Below are 6056 nucleotides of genomic sequence, written 5' to 3'. Positions count from 1 at the left end.
GGAACCCTGAACCCTATGAGGGATGCTGTGGACTTTCTCTATGAAAGGGGCTGTCCACAGTGTAGACGCCAGAAGCGGCTGCGAGGGAGACGGCTGCTCTCAAGCCGTGTTGGAAGGCAAGGGATGTGTGCCCACTGGAGAGTGTGGGTGGGGTCTGTGTAGGGGGCTGCAGCCTCCCAACCCCTCCGGCTGCTTTGAGAAAACAGAACACACTTAGGGACAGATTTGGTCCCCAAGCCCCCAGTTTGAAACCTCTGTTAACTCCCATTCTGAGTTTATGGTTCCTCAGCTTCAGCACCAAGCTCCTGGAGCCTCACACTGTTGCCTCCCCCAGCTCCACCCCAGGCTCCTGCTGCCTCAGCACCAGCCTGGCACCAGCAAGTGTTTACCGAAAGGGTGGACCCCCAAGCGGCTGGCTGGATGTATGTCTCTGCTAGGATGGGCATTTGACCTTTTTTTCTGCAGCCTACCACCCATGGCCTTGGCCCTCAGGGGAGCCTGGTTCAAGTGCTCTTCCAGAGCTGGCTGGCCAGGAGGTGAGGCAAAGCTGGGACTTTTATTAGTAGAACACACAGGTGTGTGAGGGCCCAGGAAGTCCACCCTCTCATCCCTGCCCCCTCCCCAATTACAGAACCTTTCCTTGGGACTTGAAGGTTTGGGGCTTCCTGCAGTCCCCTGAGACCAGGCTATACTTAAGGAGTTTTATGCCAGCTGCTTAGAACTGACACTAAGAGCCTCAGAAGGCTGTGGGATTCAGGGGAGATGGCCAAGGAATTTGGGGGCCATGAGGCCTGGAAGAGGTGTGGAGGGGCAGGAGCAGAATGACAATCCATGGGAACAGGCTTCCTGTACTTCCTGTATTCCAGCTTGGCCTGGAGGCTTCTAGCCCACCCCATGCCCACCTCGCCCTTCCCGCTTCTGCCTCAGTCAGCCTTGCTCCACCACTCACTGTGTGCTCTCAGGGAAGTTACTTGACTTCTCTGTTCCTCAGTTTTCTTATCTGTAAAATGGGGATGCTAATAGTGTCTTTGAATCAGAGAAGAGGCTGGGAGGGTTTGACCATGTGAGGTGGGTAGCATGGTTGGTGCCTGGCACTTGCTGGCAGCTCAGATAAGTTCATCGTGTTGTTGTTACTGGTATTGTTATCACCACTCTTCCCCTGACAGTAGGGCCTCCCAGTTCCATGTCCGCAGGGCTGGGGGAAGCAGCGCGGTGCCTGGGCCGAATGTGGGCAGGGAGAGCTCCTGTCTCCTCATTCAGCAGGCCACTTCAGCCTTGTAGGAGAGCAGCTGTCACCCACACCTCCTCCCTCTCCAGCCAGCCACCGAGGACATTCAGATTTCCCTTGTGACAGCTCCTAGCTGTTCTTTTGTCACTGACTTATTTCACTCAGCATAATATTTTCAGGGTTCATCCATGTTGTAGCATGTATCAAGACTTCATTTCTCTTTATGGCTGGATAATACTCCATTGTATGTATATACCACGTTTTGTTTATCCATTCATATATTAATGGACATTTTAGTTGTTTCTACCTTTTGGCTATTGTGAACAGTGCTGCAATGAACACTGGTGTAAAGGTTTCTTTTTGTGTTCCTGCCTTCACTTCTTCTGGGCATATACCTGGGATTGAGATTGCTGGGTCATGTGGTAGTCCCCTGTTTAACTTTTAAGGAGATACCAAACTGTTTTCCACAGTTGCTGTACCATTTTGCATCTCCATCAACAATGGATGAAGATTCTAATTTCTCCACATCCTTGCCAACACCTGTTATTTTCCTTTTTGTTTGTTTGTTTTTTGATCATTGCCATTCTAGTGGGGGTGATGTGGGATCTCATTGTGATTTTTGATTTGCATCTCCCTAATGATTAATGGGAGCCCCGGTGGTGTAGTGGTTAAGAGCTTGGCTACTAACCAAAAGGTCGGCAGTTCGAATCCACCAGCCATTCCTTGGAAACCCTATGAAGCAGTTCTACTCTGTCCTATAGGGTTGCTATGAGTCAGAATTGACGGCAACAGGTTTGTTTTTGTTTGTTTGTTTGTTTAATGATTAATGAGAGTCCCTGGGTGGCACAAATGGTGAAGTGCTTGACTACTAGCCAAAAGGTTGGCAGTTCGAACCCAACCAGAGGCACCTCAGAAGACAGGCCTGGCGATCTGCTTCTGAAAGGTCATAGCCTTGACAATCCTCTGCAGCAGTTCTAATCTGCACACATGGGGTCAACAATAGTTAGAGTCTACTTGATGACAAACAACAATAACAATGGTTAATGATGCTGAGCATCTTTCATGTGCCTTTTGGCTATTTGCATATCTTTTTTGGTGAAATGTCTATTCAAGTCTTTTACCCATATTTCTTTTTTTTTTTTTAAAGCCTTAGGCATAGTCTTTATTCACTTGGACACTGTACAAATATTACGATTTCCTTTTGCTGAAAAAATTATAAAAATAATCTTTATATAGGAATCCATTTGTTATTGTTAATCTTTCTAAATCTCTGCAAACGGCTCTAGCTGAGGGGAAATGAACAAACAAGGGGGACTACCCTCAGGGACCGACCCACCCAGATTGCTATCTCGAGACCTCTGTTCCTTCTAGTTAGCACCCCCCTACCACCAACAGGCTCTCAGGGCTAGGGCTGAGCAGAAGGGGGCACACAAGAGGTCAGGAGGAGCTGTAGGGTCAGGGGTGGGCAGCCCCGAAGGCTAGGGGTGGTGCTGGTAAGCCCCCAGCTCAACGCTACCCCTTCCTCCTTGAGGGCGGGAGGGAGGCTGGCAGGATCCGGGCAGTGGGGTTGAACAAGCTGCCCTATGGGGCGAGGGTGGGTCTGAGGTTCTGTGCCACTGGGTGGCAGCAGAGCCTGGGCCTGGGCACATGTAGGAGAGGGCTCCAGGAAAGGAGAGGAGAACATTTTGGCTCCAGGATGGAGGGGCTGAGCCCCTTTCTCTGCTCTCCTAGCACAGTACAGGTGTGGGTGCAGGAGGCAGGGGTAGGAGTCGTGGCCAGAGCTGTGCAGTGAGGGAAGGCTGGGGAAGCCAGGAGCCTGTGGTTGTGTAGCGGTAGGGTGGAGGGAGGTCCTCCAGGTCAGACAGTCTGCGTCCCAGCCACACAGGGGAAGTCCCTGTCAATCAGAGGTGAGAACAGGCATATCAGAGAGGTCACAGACACCTTTACTCTTGTCCAGGTTGTGAATGTAATCATGGTCTCTGGGGGGCGGAGAAAGATGGAGTGGGGGGCAAACACTTCTGAGGACATCAGCTCCTCCAGCAGCTCTGAGCTCATGCACTCTCGTGTGGGACCCAAGATTTCTGACAGCTCCTTGGGGAGGTCCAGAACGCCTGTGGAGTCCTCTTTGATGGGCTCACAGTAGGTAGAAGGTTGAGTCCGGATGAACTGCTATTGCTGCTGCTGTCAAGCAGGGCAGAAGACTGCAGCGGCCAGCCGGGTGTCCATTGCTGTCAGGCCCAGAGGGAGTGAGCTGAGCTTGCTTCTGTCTCCGCTGTTGGTTCAGGGCCGCCTCTCACTGTGCTGTCAGCTGTTGGGCCAGCTGCCCCCTGAGCCTCGATGCTGCTGGGGACAGGACAGGGGTGGTCAGCTGGGGACTGCTTGGGCATGAGGCTTCCTGAGGTTCGGCCAGGGTAGGCTTCGGCAGAGGCAGAGGGGTAGAGACAGCAGATGGGCCCTGACGCAGATATTCAGGTGGCAGCCCAGGCTCAGCCGCAGGCGGTGAGCTCCAAGTCCACTGGTTCACCAGCAGCACCTTGACGGGACCACTCACTTTTCAGGTGAAACTGGTGCTTCTTCTGCCCACTGAGGCCCTCTGGGATGGGCGCCTCCAGGCTGGTGCCTGATGGGCCCGGATAGCTGTTTTGTTCTATGACATCCTAGATGCTCTGCTGCGCCCACATCTTGTGCTGATCCAGTTCTTGTTCCCACCACACAGCTCCTCCATTTCTGCCTTGAGCTCAGTCAGTTCATTCGAAGTCTCCCGTGTATTGCAACCAGGCCTCATGCCCTTCCACCAGATGCTGATCTTGGATTTGTTCTCGATCGGCCCGATACCTTCCAGTACATTAGTAATGTCGTAAATCCACCACCTCTGGTGCACAGCTAGGGTGTTGGTTGCCAGCTTGAGGTCAAGCACACCATCCTTGGCCCCCTGCAGAAGTGACATGAATTTGGTGGTGAGAAGTCCTAGGCTCTTCTCGTGCTGGCTTGGGGTGCCTGGGGTGGGGGGCACCGCCTGTGGCCCGGCCTCTTCCATCGTGCCCACCCACTGCCTCCCCTGAGCCAGGCCAGGCCAGAGCCACCACCTCTTTCACCCATTTTTCAATTGAGTTGTTTGTCTTTTTGTTGTTAAGTTGTAGTAAAATTCATTTGTACCTTTTTTATCATGGAAATTTTTGAACACACATGAAGCAGCAAAAATAGTATAACATGTCACCTAAAAGAAACAGTTATCAATACATAACCAATCTTGCTTCATGCTCATCTTCACCCACCTCTACTCTTCCTAAATTATTTAGTGACAAATTACCCCAAAGCTTAACAGTTTAACAAAACACAGATTCTGTGGCTCAGGGATCTGAGCCTAGACAGTCCTCTGACTCAGGGAGTCTTTTAGGCTCTGGTCAGGTGTCAGCTGGGGTTGCAGTCTCATCTGAAGGCCAAGTGAGGGTGGTTGTTGGCAGGATCTGTTCCTAATGGGCCTTGCCACGTGGGACTGTCCACTGGGCAGCTCAGGACATGGCAGCCACTTCACCAGAACGAGCCAGTGAGCAAGAAGGCAAGAGGTGTGGGGGCAAAGACAGTAGCCATAGCCTTTTGTAACCTAATCTCAGAAGCAACTCCCATCACTCTTGCATAGTTCTCTTCATCAGAAACCAGTCCCTAGGTGCAACCCACACCTGGGGGTTATACAAGGGTGTTGTTATGGCTTGAATTGTGTGTTAGGGATTGAATTGTGTCCCCAAAAAGTGTGTATCAACTTGGCTAGGTCATGATTCCCAGTAATGTGTGGTTGTCCTCCATTTTGTGATCTGATGTGATTATCCTATGTGTTGTAAATCCTACTTCTATGATGTTAATGAGGCAAGATTAGAGACAGTTATGTTAATGAAGCAGGACACGATCTACAGGATTAGTTTGTATCTTGAGTCAATCTCTTTTGAGATATACAAGACAGTTACGAGCAGAGAGGAGAGGGACCTCATTACCACCAAGTGAAAAGAGCCAGGGGTGGAGCACATGTTTTGGACCCAGAGTCCCTGCTCTGAGAAGCTCCTAGAGCACGGGGAGATTGATGACAAGGACCTTCCCCCAGAGCCAACAGAGAAAGACTTCCTCTGGAGGTAGGGTCCTGAATGTGGACCTCTAGCCTCCTAAAATGTGAGAGAATAAATTTCTGTTTGTTAAAGTCATCCACTTGTGGTATTTCTGTTATAGCACTAAGACATTGTGTCTCCCAGAAAGACATGTTTAAGTCCTAACCCTGGTATCTGCGAATATGACCTTGTTTGGAAACAGGGTCTTTCTTTGAAGATATTATTAGTTAATGATGTCATATCAGAGTAAGGTGGGTCCTAGTCCTAGTCTCTTCTGAGTAGTATAAAAGAGAAAGACAGACATGGAGAGACACACATATGGGGAAGACACCATGCCGTGTAAGAATCCATCTACAAGCCAAGGAACGTCAAGAAACACCCGCAGCTGCCAGAAGCTGAGAGAGACAAGGAAGGATCTTCCTCTAGAGCCTTCAGAGAGAGCACATGGCCCTCACAACACCCTGAATTCAGACTCTCAGCCTCCAGGACTGTGATAAAATATATTTCTGTTCCTTAAAGCCACCTACCTTGTGGTATTGTGTAGGGCAGCCCTGGGAGACTAAGACAGGTGTGAATACCAGGAGGTGGAAGGTCAAGGGGAACTTTAGGGGCTGCCTCCCACATGGGCTCTGGACAAACGGAGGCACAGAGGACCTGTGTGGGAGCACTCACAGCAGGTGTGTATGTAGCAGCCCCACCCCTCACCTACCCCTGTACTCAGACATGTCCCA

General features: G+C 50.7%; 1 pseudogene; it reads right to left on the bottom strand.

Annotated features, from left to right (window-relative positions):
- Positions 1–3125: 3125 nt before the first annotated feature.
- Positions 3126–4265, bottom strand: LOC101341167 (transcription factor E2F4 pseudogene; annotated as a pseudogene).
- Between the last annotated feature and the right edge of the window lie 1791 nt (positions 4266–6056).

This window comes from Trichechus manatus, unplaced genomic scaffold, assembly GCF_000243295.1.
Source record: "Trichechus manatus latirostris isolate Lorelei unplaced genomic scaffold, TriManLat1.0 scaffold00080, whole genome shotgun sequence".
Lineage (NCBI taxonomy): Eukaryota > Metazoa > Chordata > Mammalia > Sirenia > Trichechidae > Trichechus > Trichechus manatus.
This window is presented reverse-complemented; position numbering and strand designations above follow the sequence as displayed.